Source organism: Somniosus microcephalus, chromosome 9 (genome assembly GCF_052327205.1).
Source record: "Somniosus microcephalus isolate GS21.2 chromosome 9, FLI_Smic_1.0, whole genome shotgun sequence".
Lineage (NCBI taxonomy): Eukaryota > Metazoa > Chordata > Chondrichthyes > Squaliformes > Somniosidae > Somniosus > Somniosus microcephalus.
The window spans coordinates 43,048,071-43,066,735 of NC_140995.1; the positions used below are offsets into that span (position 1 = coordinate 43,048,071).

Below are 18,665 nucleotides of genomic sequence, written 5' to 3' on the forward strand. Positions count from 1 at the left end.
ATCAGGAATGCCTTGCGCTTGCGGCTTATTAGCTCCTAGATCTCCTGGTCGCTCTCGTCGAACCAGTCTTGGTGTTTCCTGGTCGAGTGACCGAGCGTATCTTCACAGGTGCTGATTATGGAGGCATTGAGTGCAGGCCAGGTGCTGTGGACACGCTGTGTCTCTGCATCACTGGGAGTCGTCAGGCTGGTTGTGAGGCACAGGCTGAATAGGTCTTTCTTAGCAAGGTCTTTGAGTGCTCCAGCGTTGATTTTCCCGTGGCATTGCTTCTGTTGCCGCCGCTGTTTTGGGGCTATGTTGATGGAGATGACAGAGCGGATTAGGCAGTGGTCTGTCCAGCAGTCGTCAGCTCCTGTCATGGCGCGGGTGATGCTTGTGTCCTTGCGGTCTCTTGCTTGGACAATGACGTAGTCCAGCAGATGCCAGTGCTTGGAGCGAGGGTGCTGCCATGAAGCCTTGTACTTGTCTCTCTGACGGAACAAGGTGTTGGTTATGACAAGGCCATGTTCTAAGCATTTCGTCAGGAGGAGGGTACCATTGGAGTTGGCTTTCCCTACCCCCTCTCTGCTGATTACACCTCCCCAGAGTTCTATGTCCTTTCCAACTCTGGCGTTAAAGTCGCCAAGGAGGGATCAGCTTGTTGCCCATTGGGACTCGGGACAGGGATTGTTCGAGGCTGGAGTAGTATTCCTCTTTGGTCTCGTCTGTGGCTTCTAGTGTTGGGGCGTACGCATTGATGACCGTAGCGCATTAGTTCTGGGCTAGGGTGAGCCGAAGTGTCGTGAGGCGTTCGTTTATTCTGCAAGGGCAGGAGATAAGGCGTTGTCTCTGACCTTGCAATTGTGCATAGTTCAGGAGATTGGAAGAACAAGGTAACAAGATAAGAACATAAGAAATAGGAGCAGGAGTAGGCCATTCGGCCCTTCGAGCCTGCTCTGCCATTCAATGAGATCACGGCTGATCTGCCTCAATTCCATTCACCAGCCCTATTGCCATATCCCTTGATGCCCTTATTAGTCAGAAATCTATCAACTTCTGTTTTGAATATACCCAATGACTGAGCCTCCACAGCCCTCCGGGGTAGAGAATTCCAAAGATTCACCACCCTTTGTGTGAAGAAATTTCTTCTCATCTCAGTCCTGAATGACCTACCCTTTATCCTGAGGCTGTGGCCCCTGGTTCTAGACTCCCCAGCCAAGGGAAACATTCTCCCAGCATCCACCCTATCAAGCCCTGTAATAATTTTGTATGCTTCAATGAGATCCCCTCTCATTCTTCTGAATTCAAGAGAATACAGGCCTACATTACTCAATCTCTTCTCATACGACAGTCCCGCCATCCCAGGAATCAATCTCGTGAACCTTCATTGCACTCCCTCTATGGCAAGTATGTCCTTCCTTAGGTAAGGAGACCAAAATTGTACACAGTACTCCGGGTGTGGTCTCACCAAGGCCCTGTATAATTGAAGTAAGACTTCTTTACTCCTGTACTCAAATCCTCTTATAATGAAGGCCAGCATACCATTTGCCTTCCTAATGGCTTGCTGCACCTGCACATTCACTTTCAGTGACTCATGTACAAGGACACCCAGGTCCATTTGAGCATCTGCATTCCCCAATCTTTCACCATTTAGGAAATACTCTGCCTTTCTGTTTTTTCTACCAAAGTGGATAACTTCACATTTATCCACATTATAATCCATCTGCCATGTTCTCGTCCACTCACTGAGACTGTCGAGATCCCCTTGAAGCCTCTTCACATCCTCTTCACAAGTGACACTGCCACTTAGCTTTGTGTCATCAGCAAATTTGGAAATGTTACATTTAGCCCCCTCATCCAAACCATTGATATAGATTGTGAATAGCTGGGGCCCAAGCACCGATCCTTGCGGTACCCCACTAGTCACAGCCTGCCAATCGTTTATCCCTACTCTTTGTTTTCTGTCTGTTAACCAATTCTCAATCCATTACCCCCAATTCCATGTGCCCTAATTTTGTTCACCAACCTCTTGTGTGGGACCTTATCATAGGCCTTCTGAAAATCCAGATACACCACATCTGCCGGTTCCCCTTTGTCTACTCCACTAGTTACATCCTCAAAGAACTCCAATAGGTTTGTCAAACAGGACTTCCCTTTCATAAATCCATGTTGACTCTGCCCACTCTTACTATTAGTTTCTAAGTGCCCAGTTATTGCATCCTTTATAAATTCCAGAATTTTCCCAACTACTGATGTGAGGTTAACAGGTCTGTAGTTCCCCGTTTTCTCCCTCCCTCCTTTCTTAAATAGCGGGGTTACATTTGCTATCCTCCAATCTGCAGGAATCGGTCCAGAATCTATAGAATTTTGGAAGATGACAACCAATGCGTCCACTATCCCAATGGCTACCTTTTTCAAAACCCTAGAATGTAGGTCATCCGGTCCTTGAGATTTATTGACTTTTAATCCCATTAATTTTGCTAGTACTGTTTTTTTACTTATTATAATTTCTTTAAGTTCCTCATTCTCGCCACACCCTTGGTTTTCTCGTATTTCTGGGAGGTTTTTTGTATCTTCCTCCATGAAGACAGAAACAAAGTATTTATTTAATTTCTCTGCCATTTCCTCATTCCCCATTATAAATTCTCCCATCTCTGACTGTAAAGGACCTACATTTACCTTCGCCAGTCTTTTCCTTTTCACATACATATAGAAGCTTTTACAATCCATTTTTATATTTTTCGCTAGTTTGTGCTCATATTCCATTTTCCCTTTCTTTATCAATTTCTTGGTCCCCCTTTGCTGATTTCTAAAAAGATCCCAATCCTCAGGCTGACCGCTTTTTCTGGCAACTTTATAAGCTTCCTCCTTTGACTTAATACTAGCTTTAATTTCTTTTGTTAGCCATGGTTGGATCACTTTTCCTTTTGGGTTTTTATGCCCTCGAGGAATATATGTTTGTTGCAAATTATGCATTATTTCCTTGAATGTTAGCCATTGTATGTCCACCTTTATACCTTTTTAGTGTAGTCTCCCAATCTACCATGGCCAACTTGTCCCTCATACCCTTGTAGTTTCCTCTGTTTAGATTGAAGACCTTAGTTTCAGATTGGACTACATCACTCTCAACTTAATATAAAATTCAATCATATTATGGTCACTTGTCCCTAAAGGCCCCTTTACCACAAGATTATTGATTAGCCCTTTCTCATTACACAGTACCAGATCCAGAACAGCCTGTTCCCTGATTGGTTCCTCCACATACTGATCCAGGAAACCATCTTGCATGCATTCCAAGAATTCGTCCTCCACACCATTTCTGACACACCAAGATGTTCTGACGAAGGGTCATCGACCTGAAACGTTAACTCGGTTTCTCTCTCCACAAATGCTGCCTGACCTGCTGAGTATTTCCAGCATTTTCTGTTATTATCAGATTTCCAGCATCCGCAGTATTTTGCTTTTGAACAAGATGTGAAGACCCAGCATTGCAGCCGGCTGTTAACTGAACCAACACCTGAGGCCCAGGTGTGTGTGATAGCAGGACTGGGACACTGTAAGAAAGGAAAACATCGAAGCGTGGGCACTGCAGTCAGGTGAAGAAGGACAGAGATCGGTCATCTCTGGATCTAGGCCTACAATCAACATCGGTAACAACCAGCAAGTACAAACCCCTTTATGATTTGACTGAAACTTAATTATTACAATCATAAAAGGGGTTTGTACTGTGGTTTTGTTTGTTTAATAAACTAACAAATTTAAGGTTGAGCCAAAACCTGTTTGTCACGTGTATTCTGTTCTTGTAATTCCGGGGTCCAAGAACATTGTCAGTGTAATGTATGTACCTTTATAAGGGGAGAACTACTTTTTACAGCTCCTGTATACTGTAGTACCGGCAGTGACCACACCTGTATATAAACCCTGAGTAGTGATCTGTACAATTAGTTCTAGAGTAACCCTCATTCAGTAAACACCTGTTGAATCGTTCCCTGCAGTCTTGTCTAATTATTGAAGGACACAACATCAAGATACACGGATCTAACATTGGCGACGAGCAGATTCGAACCTACCTGCAACTCTGCATCACCTCCCAGGGATTCGGTCCTGGAGAACAGTGGAAGAAGGCCGAGTCCAGAAGCACGGGCGTCGACCACGGGCAACCCCCCAGTCATCAAGCAGAGATTTGAGCATCGCAGGGGAGGCTGTCGAGAGCCAGGCTTGGCTTTCCAGTCATGGTGGTCCAGCGAAACGGGCTGGCAACAGGTACTGCGCAGACCCTTCCCGGACAGCGGCGGCTACAGCCGACCGAGCGGCACAGAAAAAGGCCGAGCAGCGTCGACGGGGGAGAGAGGGTAGAGCGCACAGGGCACAGCCGGTGTTCAGGACCGAACGGCGTCAACGGGGGAGAGAGGCGAGAGAGAGCAGAGCGCAGCCAGTGTTCAAGGGCCAAGCAGCGTCAACGGGGGAGAGAGGCGCGCAGGAAAACGCGAGGCACTGCCATTGCCACGAGGATCGCAGAGAGCGGCATTGGCAGGAGCAGCGCACGAAACCCACAGGGCATCGCCATTTGCCACGAGGACCGCCAAGAGCGGCGTTGGCAGCAGTGCAGGAGACGCCATTTTAAGCCGCAGCGGGGAAGAAAGGAAAGTGCGGGAGACGCCATTTTAAGCCACAGCGGGGAAGAAAGGAAAGCGCGGGAGACGCCATTTTAAGCCAGTCTAACCGCACCCAAAAATGCCGAAGAGTGGCAGTATCACAGTGTCCGACAATGAAGTCGAAGATTGGACGACATATGTCGAATGCATAGAAGTATACTGCAAGGCGAATGAAGTGCCAGATGACAAGAAAGCGCTGGTATTGTTGAATTCAATGGGTGCAAAAACGTATGGCTCACTACGAAACCTAGTAACCCCAGAGAAGCCAGTCGAAAAGGATTTGGAAAACATAGTGTCAATCCTACAGGACCACTTAAACCCCACACCACTGCTGATAGCAGAAAGATTTAAGTTTCACAAAAGGAACCAGCATAAAGATGAAAGTAATGCTGAGTTTTTAACGGAACTGCGCAAGCTATCGAAACACTGCCAGTTTGGAACGGGACTTGCAGATACTTTAAGGGACAAGTTTGTGTGTGGGCTTCAAAGTGAAGGAACCCAGAAACGGCTTCTATCAGAAAAGGATCTTACGCTGGACAAGGCTTTCAGCATTGCAGTATCACACGAAGCAGCAGCACGGGGCGCGGCAGAGATACAACACAGACCGCAAGAATATGGCACAAATGAAATGTCATATGGAACAGTGAAGTGCTATCGCTGCGGCAGAACAACACGACCATAATGATTGCTGGTTCAAGGACAAAGTGTGCAGACAGTGTGGAAAAGTAGGACACAGAGCAAGAGTCTGCAGGTCGGGAAAGAAAACCAGCAGCAAGAAATCTCCATAGGAGAAGTACAAGAAGGTACATAAGGTGACGGAGAGTAGTTCAGACTAACAGAAAAGTGATACAGACTCCGGAAGCAAGGAGCTGGGTTGTCTGAAACTACATAATGTGATCAAAACGGAGGATCACCAAACTATCTGGGTCACGCTCAAGATAGCAGGAGTCCAAGTGAAAATAGAATTGGACACAGGATCAGCCCTAACAGTCATAAACCGAAGGGACCACAAGCGGCTATTCTCACATATACCCTTGAGAGAAAAAAAGATTGTCTTGAAGACGTACACAGGGCAAAAAGTCTACCCCAAAGGAAAAATAAGGGTGAACGTTATATATAACGGCAAGGAAACACCAAAAATGGACCTATATGTATTGCCAGATGGAGGACCACCACTACTAGGACGTGAATGGATCCGGAAGATACAGCTAGATTGGCATTCCATACAAGCACTGACTGTAGAGGCCAAAGAGGATGACGACGTCACACCTGGACGACTGTCAAAAATGCTAACTGACGCACAAGAAGTGTTCCAGCAGGGATTCGGAACACTAAAAGGCATAACAGCGATGATCAAAATAGAGGAAAATGCAAGCCCAAAGTTTTTTTTAAGGCCAGACCGGTACCTTATGCGATCCGCCCAGCCGTCGAAGCAGAGCTGGAAGGTTTGGAACGTTCAGGAGTACTGTCCAAAGTGGACTGGAGCGAGTGGGCTACACCCATCGTTCCTGTAATGAAGAGGTCATTGAGTAATACACCTGGAGAACCAAAGAAGGTTCGCATCTGTGGGGACTTTAAGGTGACAGTGAACCCAGTCCTTCACACTGTACAATATCCGCTTCCGCAGATTGAAGATATTTTCGCCTCGCTATCTGGAGGGAAACGCTTCACTAAGATTGATCTGGCCCAGGCGTACCTGCAAATGGAGGTAGAAGAAGCCTCGAAACAGTACCTCACGATCAACACTCATAAAGGTCTCTACCAATACAACCGGCTGGTGTTTGGGGTAGCATCAGCTCTGGCTATTTGGCAAAGGGCAATGGAACAAGTCCTGCCAGGGATTCCAGGGACCCAGTGTTATTTGGACGACATCCTGGTCACGGGCGAAAATGACAGTGATCACCTCGCCAACCTGGAGCAGGTGCTCACTAAATTGAAGGAATATGGGCTTCGAGCTAATCGCCACAAATGCGAGTTTTTCCAGAAGCAGATCTCGTATTGTGGCCACGTTATTGATAAAGAGGGATTACATAAGTCCCCTGAAAAGATTGAGGCAGTAGTCAAGGCTCCGGCACCGGAAAATGTGTCACAACTGAGGTTGTTCCTCGGACTGGTGAACTACTAACATATGTTCTTGCCGAATTTGTCTACAGTACTACACCCACTGAACACCCTACTGCAAACGGGGGTACCATGGAAGTGGAATGACGAATGTAAACTAGCTTTCCAGAAGAGCAAAGAATTGATCACATCAAAAGAGGTGTTGGCTCATTTCAACCCAGCACTACCAATTCGGTTGGCGTGTGATGCATCACCCTATGGCATTGGAGCGGTGCTATCGCACAAATTCCCGGACGGCTCGGAGAGGCCAGTAGCCTTTGCGTCTCGGTCACTAACCTCAGCCGAGCGTAACTACACCCAGATTGACAGGGAGGCCCTCAGCCTAGTGTGGGGAGTGAAAAAGTTCAACCACTATCTGCACGGGCAGAAGTTCACCTTGCTGACTGACCACCAACCACTTGTCTCCATCTTTAATCCAAAGAAGGGCGTTCCGGTGATGACTGCGCAACGGCTACAAAGATGGTCCCTTTTTCTAGGGGCGCACCAATATGAAATTGAGTATAAGGGCACGAAACAGCATGGAAACGCTGATGGGCTATCACACCTGCCACTGCCTACTGCGGAGGAAGCACCAGCAGTGGATCCTGTCGAAATATTTCATTCGACTATAATTGAATGCTTGCCAGTAACTAACGCTGGTATAGAGAAGGAGACCCAAAATGACCCGACACTGTCTCGGGTATATGATTTGACGGTGAAGGGATGGCGAGCACATGGCGACTCACTGTTGCCAGCATTCTCATCCAGAAGAGAACAGCTGTCAGTATGCCAGGGGACCTTGGGTGGAAGTACCACTCGGGATCCACACATCAAGTTAAGGGAGAGAGTGCTCAATGAGCTTCACGAAGGTCATCTGGGAGGGGTGAAAATGAAAAGCCTTGCTTGGGCTTAAGTGTGGTGGCTGGGGATCGATCAGCAAATTGAGGACCTGACAAAGAGCTGCTCAGGATGCCAGAAGGTCCAAAATACACCACCACATGCCCCTCTACACCCATGGGAGTGGCCCTCATCTCCATGGCAACGGGTGCATATTGATTTTGCTGGTCCATTCATGGACTCAATGTTTTTAATAGCCGTGGATGCGCACTCGAAATGGCCTGAGGTGATCAAAATGTCCTCCACCACCACGGAGAAAACTATTGCAGTCCTACGGACCATTTTTGCCAGGAACGGCTTGCCAGAGCAGATTTGCTCTGATAACGGACCACAGTTTGTGTCCGAAGAGTTTCGAAGATTTATGAAAAGGAATGAGGTAAGGCATTACACATCCGCCCCGTATCATCCAGCCACAAATGGATTGGCTGAGAGGTTCGTACAAACATTTAAGAAGGCAATAAAGGCTATGTACAATGATAACATTCCACTGCAGCACAAGGTGGACAATTTCCTGTTCGCCTACCAGAATGCGACACATGCAGTCACCAACCAGGCCCCGGCCATGATGTTCTTTAACCGAAGGTTGAGATCTCGTCTGGATTTGCTCAGACCAAATATACGAAGAGATGTTGAGAGTAAGCAATTCCAGCACATCAATGAGAAGCCGACAAGAAGCTTCAATGTAGGGCAACCAGTCTTGGCCCGCGACTACTGAACAGAGAAATGGCAACCAGGAATGATATGCACATGGCAGGGGCCATTAATGTACACAGTGGATGTTGGGGAGAACATTGTGAGACGCCATGCTGACCAGATCCTAGAGTCACAGGAACGAGTCACCCCCATGTCTCGGCCATACGTACCTGGTGAGGAACCCGACGTACAGGTTGCATCTACCTCAGAAACAATAGCATTGGAAGCTGATGAATCAACTGACGACAGGGTGTTCGAATCGCCTCCGCACCAAGAGCAAGACACTCGGGAAAGGCGTTATCCAGAAAGAATCAGGAAGCCTCCCCAAAGACTGAATTTATAAATAGACTATTTTCAGTTAATGTTGCATGTTAAAAGTGTTAATTGTAATTAGTTTGATATTTAATTGTTAAATGAGTGTTATGGTACTGTTAATCTAAAAGGGGAGGAATTGTAATGTATGTACCTTTATAAGGGGAGAACTACTTTTTACAGCTCCTGTATACTGTAGTACCGGCAGTGACCACACCTGTATATAAACCCTGAGTAGTGATCTGTACTACTATTAGTTCTAGAGTAACCCTCATTCAGTAAACACCTGTTGAATCGTTCCCTGCAGTCTTGTTGTCTAATTATTGAAGGACACAACATCAAGATACACGGATCTAACAGTAAGGAGGAAGGAAATGGAACCCCTTACACCTCACCCAAGCCACCTCTGCAGTGACCTCTATTCCAGTCGGTGTTTCTGTACCTACCCTCCACTCTTCCTCTCCTCTCTCCCTCCATCCCCTCCCCTCTCCTCCCATGCCCCCTTCCTTCCATCTCCAATGTTCCCATTGCTCCATCTAATGAAAACCTTATCTGTGAAGAAGCAGTGGAGTGGGACTAATTGGATAGCTCTTTCAAAGAGCCGGCACAGGCACGATGAGCTGAATAGCCACCTTCAGTGCTGTATCAATCTATGAATTCTGGTTAAACTATACCCGGCCCAATGTATAATCAGTGACAGCAACGTATGAAGCCACCTTCACTGTTTTTAAAAGTTACACAGATATCAAAGTAAATGGATTTTTGAATTTAAAATTTACAAGATAACAAGTGGCCATGATCGGAATATATATTTGTATTTTAATATAGATTTAAAATATCAATATAAACAGATAAGTGGGGTAATTGTAGTTTGTGCTAGATGCACACATTCCGTTGTACCTCACTCCCCTCCCCTCCCGCTGGATGCACACACTCAGTTGCATCACTCCCCTTCCATTTTACAGGATGCACACACTCAGTTGCATCACTCCCCTTCCATTTTACAGGATGCACACACTCAGTTGCATCACTCCTCCTCCCATTTTGCTGGATGCATACACTCAGTTGCATTACTTCCCTCCCATTTTGCTGGATGCACACACTCAGTTGCATCACTCCCCCTCGCCTCCTCCCATTTCGCTGGATGCACACACTCCGTTGCACCTCCCTTCACTCGCTGCACAGACTGAATTGAAGCCCGCCTCTCCTCTCCCCTGAGCTGAGCTGGCCGGGCCGCGAGGTCACGTGCCGCGGGCCGGGGACGGTTTCTCCCCCTCCCCCTCCTGTCTCCAATGGCGGCGGCTTCGGGCGAACGAGGGCAGAAAAGAGACCGGGAAAGCGGCCGGTTGCTCGTCCCTGCACCGCCACAGGCTGCCCGGGGAGCTTAGCACAGCGACACGGCAGCGAAATCTGACCGACCGAGAGAGAGATAGATAGCAGGAAAAACTATCAGGTGAGGAACGCCCATTAAATATAAACATCAATATCAATAAAGCGAGCGGGCCTCCCTCCCTCCTCACCCGGGGGTTAGAGTGAGCCCGAGCCTGGCCTCCCAACTGTCGACCGAGCTCCGTGGTAGCCCGCTGGGCCTGCTGCCTCCCGCTCGCTGCAGCCGCCGCCATGTCGGTGCGGGACTCGCGGGCCTTGGGCCCAGCGCAGCGTGAGGGGGAAGGCACACGCCCGGCTCCTGCCTCAGGCAGGGAGCGAGGGCCAGGCTTCATTCCACACTTTGTGGGGAGAGGGGGGGAGGAGAGGAGGAGGGGGGGAGGAGAGGAGGAGGGGGGGGAGAGGCGGAGGGGAGGGGAGGGAGAGGGGGGGGAGGAGAGGGGGGGAGGAGAGAGAGGAGGGAGAGGAGGGAGAGGGGGGAGGGGGAGGAGGAGGAGAGGAGGGAGAGGGGGTGGGAGAGGGAGGTGGGGGGTGGGAGAGGGGGGGGGGGGAGGAGAGAGGGAGGGGGGAGAGGGAGGGTGGGGGGGGAGGGAGGAGAGAGGGGTGGGGGGAGAGAGGGGTGGGGGGAGGGAGGAGAGGGGGGGGGAGGAGAGGGAGGGGGGGGAGGGAGGGAGGGGAGGGGAGGGAGAGGGGAGGAGGAGTGGAGAGGGAGGAGGAGGAGGGGGGGAAGTGGAGAGGGGGGGAAGTGGAGGAGGGAGGAGGGGGGGAAGTGGAGGAGGGAGGAGGGGGGGGAAGTGGAGGAGGGAGGAGGGGGGGAAGTGGAAGGAGGGGGGGGAAGTGGAGGGAGGGGGGGAAGTGGAGGGAGGGGGGAAGTGGAGGGAGGAGGAGGGGGGGGAAGTGGAGGGAGAGGAGGGAAGTGGAGGGAGAGGAGGGAGGGGAGAGGAGGGAGGGGAAAGTGGAGGGAGAGGAGGGGAGGGAAAGTGGAGGGAGGAGGGGAGGGAAAGTGGAGGGAGAGGAGGGGAGGGAAAGTGGAGGGAGAGGAGGGGGGGAAGTGGAGGGGGGGAAGTGGAGGGGGGGAAGTGGAGGGAGGGGGGGAAAGTGGAGGGAGGGGAAAGTGGAGGGAGGGGAAAGTGGAGGGAGGGGAAAGTGGAGGGAGGGGAAAGTGGAGGGAGAGGAGGGGGGAAGTGGAGGGAGAGGAAGGGGGGGAAGTGGAGGGGGGAAGTGGAGGGAGAGGAAATTGAAGGGAGAGGAGGGGGGGGAAATTGGAGGGAGAGGAGGGGGGGAAATTGGAGGGAGAGGAGGGGGGGAAATTGGAGGGAGAGGAGGGGAGGGAAATTGGAGGGAGAGGAGGGGAGGGAAAGTGGAGGGAGGAGGAGGGGGGAAAGTGGAGGGAGAGGAAGGGGGGGAAGTGGAGGGAGAGGAAGGGGGGGAAGTGGAGGGAGAAGAAGGGGGGAAGTGGAGGGAGAAGAAGGGGGGAAGTGGAGGGAGGGGGGGGAAGTGGAGGGAGAAGGAGGGGAAAGTGGAGGGAGAGGAGGGAGGGGAAAGTGGAGGGAGGGGAAAGTGGAGGGAGAGGAGGGAGGGGAAAGTGGAGGGAGAGGAGGGGAGGGAAAGTGGAGGGAGAGGAGGGGAGGGAAAGTGGAGGGACAGGAGGGGGGGAAGTGGAGGGAGAGAGGGGGGGAAGTGGAGGGAGAGGAGGGGGGGAAATTGGAGGGAGAGGAGGGGAGGGAAAGTGGAGGGAGGAGGAGGGGGGAAAGTGGAGGGAGAGGAAGGGGGGGAAGTGGAGGGAGAGGAAGGGGGGGGAAGTGGAGGGAGAAGAAGGGGGGAAGTGGAGGGAGGGGGGGAAGTGGAGGGAGAAGGAGGGGAAAGTGGAGGGAGAGGAGGGAGGGGAAAGTGGAGGGAGAGGAGGGAGGGGAAAGTGGAGGGAGAGGAGGGAGGGGAAAGTGGAGGGAGAGGAGGGAGGGGAAAGTGGAGGGAGAGGAGGGGAGGGAAAGTGGAGGGAGAGGAGGGGAGGGAAAGTGGAGGGAGAGGAGGGGGGGAAGTGGAAGGAGGGGGGGGAAGTGGAGGGAGGGGGGGAAGTGGAGGGAGGGGGGAAGTGGAGGGAGGAGGAGGGGGGGGAAGTGGAGGGAGGAGGGGGGGGAAGTGGAGGGAGAGGAGGGAAGTGGAGGGAGAGGAGGGAGGGGAGAGGAGGGAGGGGAAAGTGGAGGGAGAGGAGGGGAGGGAAAGTGGAGGGAGGAGGGGAGGGAAAGTGGAGGGAGAGGAGGGGAGGGAAAGTGGAGGGAGAGGAGGGGGGGAAGTGGAGGGGGGGAAGTGGAGGGAGGGGAAAGTGGAGGGAGGGGAAAGTGGAGGGAGGGGAAAGTGGAGGGAGAGGAGGGGGGAAGTGGAGGGAGAGGAAGGGGGGGAAGTGGAGGGGGGGAAGTGGAGGGAGAGGAAGGGGGGAAGTGGAGGGAGAGGAAATTGAAGGGAGAGGAGGGGGGGGAAATTGGAGGGAGAGGAGGGGGGGAAATTGGAGGGAGAGGAGGGGGGGAAATTGGAGGGAGAGGAGGGGAGGGAAATTGGAGGGAGAGGAGGGGAGGGAAAGTGGAGGGAGGAGGGGGGGAGAAAGTGGAGGGAGAGGAAGGGGGGGAAGTGGAGGGAGAGGAAGGGGGGGGAAGTGGAGGGAGAAGAAGGGGGGAAGTGGAGGGGAGGGGGGGAAGTGGAGGGAGAAGGAGGGGAAAGTGGAGGGAGAGGAGGGAGGGGAAAGTGGAGGGAGGGGAAAGTGGAGGGAGAGGAGGGAGGGGAAAGTGGAGGGAGAGGAGGGGAGGGAAAGTGGAGGGAGAGGAGGGGAGGGAAAGTGGAGGGACAGGAGGGGGGGAAGTGGAGGGAGAGAGGGGGGGAAGTGGAGGGAGAGGAGGGGGGGAATTGGAGGGAGAGGAGGGGAGGGAAAGTGGAGGGAGGAGGAGGGGGGAAAGTGGAGGGAGAGGAAGGGGGGGAAGTGGAGGGAGAGGAAGGGGGGGGAAGTGGAGGGAGAAGAAGGGGGGAAGTGGAGGGAGGGGGGGAAGTGGAGGGAGAAGGAGGGGAAAGTGGAGGGAGAGGAGGGAGGGGAAAGTGGAGGGAGAGGAGGGAGGGGAAAGTGGAGGGAGAGGAGGGAGGGGAAAGTGGAGGGAGAGGAGGGAGGGGAAAGTGGAGGGAGAGGAGGGGAGGGAAAGTGGAGGGAGAGGAGGGGAGGGAAAGTGGAGGGAGAGGAGGGGAGGGAAAGTGGAGGGAGAGGAGGGGAGGGAAAGTGGAGGGACAGGAGGGGGTAAGTGGAGGGAGAGAGGGGGGCAAGTGGAGGGAGGGGGAAGTGGAGGGAGGGGAAAGTGGAGGGAGAGGAGGGGGGAAGTGGAGGGAGAGGAAGGGGGAAGTGGAGGGGGGGAAGTGGAGGGAGAGGAGGGGGGGAAGTGAAGGGAGAGGAGGGGGGGGAAGTGAAGGGAGAGGAGGGGGGGGAAGTGAAGGGAGAGGAGGGGGGGGAAATTGGAGGGAGAGGAGGGGGGGGAAATTGGAGGGAGAGGAGGGGGGGAGGAAGTGGAGTGAGAGGAGGGGGGGAAGTGGAGTGAGAGGAGGGGGGGAAGTGGAGGGAGAGGAGTGGGGGGAAGTGGAGGGAGGAGGGGGGGAAGTGGAGGGAGAGGAGTGGGGGGAAGTGGAGGGAGAGGAGGGGGGGAAGTGGAGGGAGAGGAGGGGGGGAAGTGGAGGGAGAGGAGGGGGGGAAATTGGAGGGGGGGTAAAGTAGGGGGAAGTGATGGTAGAGGGGGAGGGACGCAGGAGGGGGAAGGGAGAGAGCGGAGATGTGGAGAGGAGGGACTCGGGAGGGGGAAGGGAGAGAGCGGAGATGTGGAGAGGAGGGACTCGGGAGGGGGAAGGGAGAGAGCGGAGATGTGGAGAGGAGGGACTCGGGAGAGGGCGGAGATGTGGAGGAGGGGGGACTCGGGAGGTGGAAGGGAGAGGGCGGAGATGTGTGGAGAGGAGGGACTCGGGAGGGGGAAGGGAGATGTGTGGAGAGGAGGGACGCAGGAGGGGGAAGGGAGAGCGGAGATGTGTGGAGAGGAGGGACTCGGGAGGGGGAAGGGAGAGAGCGGAGATGTGTGGAGAGGAGGGACTCGGGAGGGGGAAGGGAGAGGGCGGAGATGTGTGGAGAGGAGGGACTCGGGAGGGGGAAGGGAGAGCGGAGATGTGTGGAGGGGAGGGGGAAGGGAGAGAGCGGAGATGTGGAGAGGAGGGACTCGGGAGGGGGAAGGGAGAGAGCGGAGATGTGGAGAGGAGGGACTCGGGAGAGGGCGGAGATGTGGAGGAGGGGGGACTCGGGAGGTGGAAGGGAGAGGGCGGAGATGTGTGGAGAGGAGGGACTCGGGAGGGGGAAGGGAGATGTGTGGAGAGGAGGGACGCAGGAGGGGGAAGGGAGATGTGTGGAGAGGAGGGACGCAGGAGGGGGAAGGGAGAGCGGAGATGTGTGGAGAGGAGGGACTCGGGAGGGGGAAGGGAGAGAGCGGAGATGTGTGGAGAGGAGGGACTCGGGAGGGGGAAGGGAGAGGGCGGAGATGTGTGGAGAGGAGGGACTCGGGAGGGGGAAGGGAGAGCGGAGATGTGTGGAGAGGAGGGACGCAGGAGTGGGAAGGGAGAGAGCGGAGATAGGAGAGGAGGGACTCGGGAGAGGGCGGAGATGTGGAGGAGGGGGGACTCGGGAGGTGGAAGGGAGAGGGCGGAGATGTGTGGAGAGGAGGGACTCGGGAGGGGGAAGGGAGATGTGTGGAGAGGAGGGACGCAGGAGGGGGAAGGGAGAGAGCGGAGATGTGGAGAGGAGGGACTCGGGAGGGGGAAGGGAGAGAGCGGAGATGTGTGGAGAGGAGGGACTCGGGAGGGGGAAGGGAGAGGGCGGAGATGTGTGGAGAGGAGGGACTCGGGAGGGGGAAGGGAGAGCGGAGATGTGTGGAGAGGAGGGACGCAGGAGTGGGAAGGGAGAGAGCGGAGATAGGAGAGGAGGGACTCGGGAGGGGGAAGGGAGAGGGCGGAGATGTATGGAGAGGAGGGACTCGGGAGGTGGAAGGGAGAGGGCGGAGATGTATGGAGAGGAGGGACTCGGGAGGTGGAAGGGAGAGGGCGGAGATGAGGGACTCGCGAGGGGGAAGGGAGAGGGCGGAGATGTGTGGAGAGGAGGGACGCAGGAGGGGGAAGGGAGAGGGCGGAGATGTGTGGAGAGGAGGGACGCAGGAGGGGGAAGGGAGAGGGCGGAGATGTGTGGAGAGGAGGGACTCGCGAGGGGGAGGGGAGAGGGCGGAGATGTGTGGAGAGGAGGGACGCAGGAGGGAGGAGGGACGCAGGAGGGGGAAGGGAGAGGGCGGAGATGTGTGGAGAGGAGGGACTCGCGAGGGGGAAGGGAGAGGGCGGAGATGTGTGGAGAGGAGGGACTCGGGAGGGGGAAGGGAGAGAGCGGAGATGTGTGGAGAGGAGGGACGCAGGAGGGGGAAGGGAGAGAGCGGAGATAGGAGAGGAGGGACTCGGGAAGGGAGAGGGCGGAGATGTGTGGAGAGGAGGGACGCAGGAGGGGGAAGGGAGAGGGCGGAGATGTGTGGAGAGGAGGGACTCGCGAGGGGGAAGGGAGAGGGCGGAGATGTGTGGAGAGGAGGGACGCAGGAGGGGGAAGGGAGAGGGCGGAGATGTGTGGAGAGGAGGGACGCAGGAGGGGGAAGGGAGAGGGCGGAGATGTGTGGAGAGGAGGGACTCGCGAGGGGGAGGGGAGAGGGCGGAGATGTGTGGAGAGGAGGGACGCAGGAGGGGGAAGGGAGAGGGCAGAGATGTATGGAGAGGAGGGACTCGGGAGGTGGAAGGGAGAGGGCGGAGATGAGGGACTCGCGAGGGGGAAGGGAGAGGGCGGAGATGTGTGGAGAGGAGGGACGCAGGAGGGGGAAGGGAGAGGGCGGAGATGTGTGGAGAGGAGGGACGCAGGAGGGGGAAGGGAGAGGGCGGAGATGTGTGGAGAGGAGGGACTCGCGAGGGGGAGGGGAGAGGGCGGAGATGTGTGGAGAGGAGGGACGCAGGAGGGGGAAGGGAGAGGGCGGAGATGTGTGGAGAGGAGGGACTCGCGAGGGGGAAGGGAGAGGGCGGAGATGTGTGGAGAGGAGGGACTCGCGAGGGGGAAGGGAGAGGGCGGAGATGTGTGGAGAGGAGGGACTCGGGAGGGGGAAGGGAGAGAGCGGAGATGTGTGGAGAGGAGGGACGCAGGAGGGGGAAGGGAGAGAGCGGAGATAGGAGAGGAGGGACTCGGGAGGGGGAAGGGAGAGGGCGGAGATGTGTGGAGAGGAGGGACTAGGGAGGTGGAAGGGAGAGGGCGGAGATGTATGGAGAGGAGGGACTCGGGAGGTGGAAGGGAGAGGGCGGAGATGTGTGGAGAGGAGGGACTCGGGAGGTGGAAGGGAGAGGGCGGAGATGTGTGGAGAGGAGGGAGAAGGGGAGAGATCATCGGGGTGGGGGGAGAGAACCCGGGGAAGGGTTTGTTGCACCTAATGTTTGCCATGACTGGGACATTCGTGTCATTCCAGCAGCCCCTCACTTACTGCTCAGCTAGCAGTTTTCATAATTTCCATTGATCCACGAATTTCATCCCTTAAAAGGATCGAGTTGATGATTTTTTTTAGGGAGAGAATAGAATTTTATTTTTGGGGGGTTGGGTGGTCAGTTGATGTACAGTTCCATAAATCTGTACACTTTTTGTTAATGCATGAATGTATTTTGTTATTGTCCAGTGGATGTTTTTGCTTTGCCTGTATGGTTGGGAAGTTATTTATCAAATTGGAAGCCTTTTCACTGATTGAAATGATTATTAAATGTGTTTATTCCTGCAAGGGTCCTGCAGTCATAAAACTCTTGCATATATAAGTAGATGCCACTTTAAAGAACACATATCTGGAACCATTTATATGCAAATATTCAGCTTTTTCCATTAGATGTTGGTTCCTTTAGTAATAGTTATGTTGCTGACCACGTTCCACCTTTTTTTACCTTTTGGTTCTGTTTACAGGGCTGCCAAGTGTCTCACTTCTTGTGGCCTTGTGACACGTGGATTCCAGGCATCATATATTGGTTGCTTTTTCATGAGTTTCAGAAGATTGTAAAAGCAGAGCTGTAGTGAAAATAACCATGCTCTCTCTATGTCTTGTTCCAATCCAGGCCCACTGGGTTGCTGCTGCGATTTCAATTTTACTGTGGAAACGTGTGGAGAAACAGAGCGACTTTGGGGTGCATACATAATTCCTTGCAAGTGCAGGTAGATAGTCGTAAATGGGCATGAAGTACAGGGGAAGAGTAGTTAAATTTATTCAAGGTTAGGCACAGAGTACTTTGTCAGTAGAGAGCATCTAATTATAGCAAGTACATCGTGTCAGCCGTGGCTCAGTAGCACTCTCGCCTTTGAGTCAGGAGGCTGTGGGTTCAAGTCCCACTCCAGAGACTTGAACACAAAAATCTAGGCTGACACGCCAGAGCAGTACTGAGGGCATGCTGCACTGTTGGAGGTGTAGTCTTTCGGATGAGACGTTAAACCAAGGCCCCTCTCAGGTGGATCCTATGACACTATTTTGAAGAAGAGCAGGGAGTTATCCCCAATGTCTTTTTATTAATTCATGGGATTAATTCAGGTGCTACTGGCAAAGCCAGCATTTTTTGCCCATCCCTAATTGCCCTCAAAGGTGGAAGTGGTGAGCTGCCTTTTTGAACTGCTGCAGTCCGTGTGGTGAAGGTACTCCCATAGTGCTGTTTGGGAGGGAGTTTCAGGATTCTGACCCAGCGACGATGAAGGAATGGCGATATATTTCTAAGTCAGGATGGTGTGTGACTTGGAGGTGGTGGTGTTCCCATGCGCCTGCTGCCCTTGTCCTTCTAGGTGGTAGAGGTCGCGGATTTGGGAGGTGCTTCCAAAGGAACCTTGGCGAGATGCTGCAGTGCATCTTGTAGATGGTACACACTGTAGCCACGGTATGCCGGTGGTGGAGGGAGTGAATGTTTAAGGTGGTGGATGGGGTGCCAATGAGCCTGCTGCCCATGTCCTTCTAGGTGCTAGAGTTAGAAGAAACCTTGGCAAGTTGCTGTAGTGCATCTTGTAGATGGTACACACTGCAGCCACGGTGTACCTCAGTCAACATGTAAAACAGATTATCTGGTCATTATCCCATTGCTGTTTGTGGGAGTTTGCTGTGAGCAAATTGGCTTCCGTGTTTCCTACATTACAACAGTGACTACACTTCAAAAAGTACTTCATTGACTGTAAAGCACTTTGGGATGTCTGGTAGTTGTGAAAGGTGCGATATAAATGCAAGCCTTTCTTATTAACACCTTATAGCGCATGTAGTGTAGATTCACAAGGATTGAGAGAGACTTGAGATCTGGGACGATTCCTATTGGAACAGAGAAGACTAAAGAGATTTAAGAGGTTTTTAAAAGTATGAAGGGATTTGATGGGGTGAATAGGGAAAGACTACTTTGAGAGTGATGAGTGAATTATCAATTTAAGAGTTTTTACTTAGTGAGGAGAGAAAGGTCAGAGAATTTTTAGAGCTGTTGGAGCATGGCATGCTTTACCAGTAGGAGTGGCTGAGGCAGAGACCATTGCATCGTTTTAAGGGCAGAGTCAATAAACGT

General features: G+C 53.4%; 1 protein-coding gene across 6 annotated transcripts in view; it reads left to right on the forward strand.

Annotated features, from left to right (window-relative positions):
• Nucleotides 1-9,788: 9,788 nt before the first annotated feature.
• The window catches only part of LOC147112358 (PHD finger protein 3-like), a 149,624-nt gene continuing 140,747 nt past the window's right edge, over nt 9,789-18,665 (forward strand). For 3 of the 6 annotated variants that reach the window (XM_085996538.1, XM_085996539.1, XM_085996540.1), the window contains exon 1: nt 9,789-10,089. The gene's annotated coding sequence lies outside the window, so the exon portion shown is untranslated. The remainder of the gene's footprint in view (nt 10,090-18,665) is intronic. The other 3 variants (XM_085996541.1, XM_085996542.1, XM_085996543.1) reach the window with 1 other exon arrangement.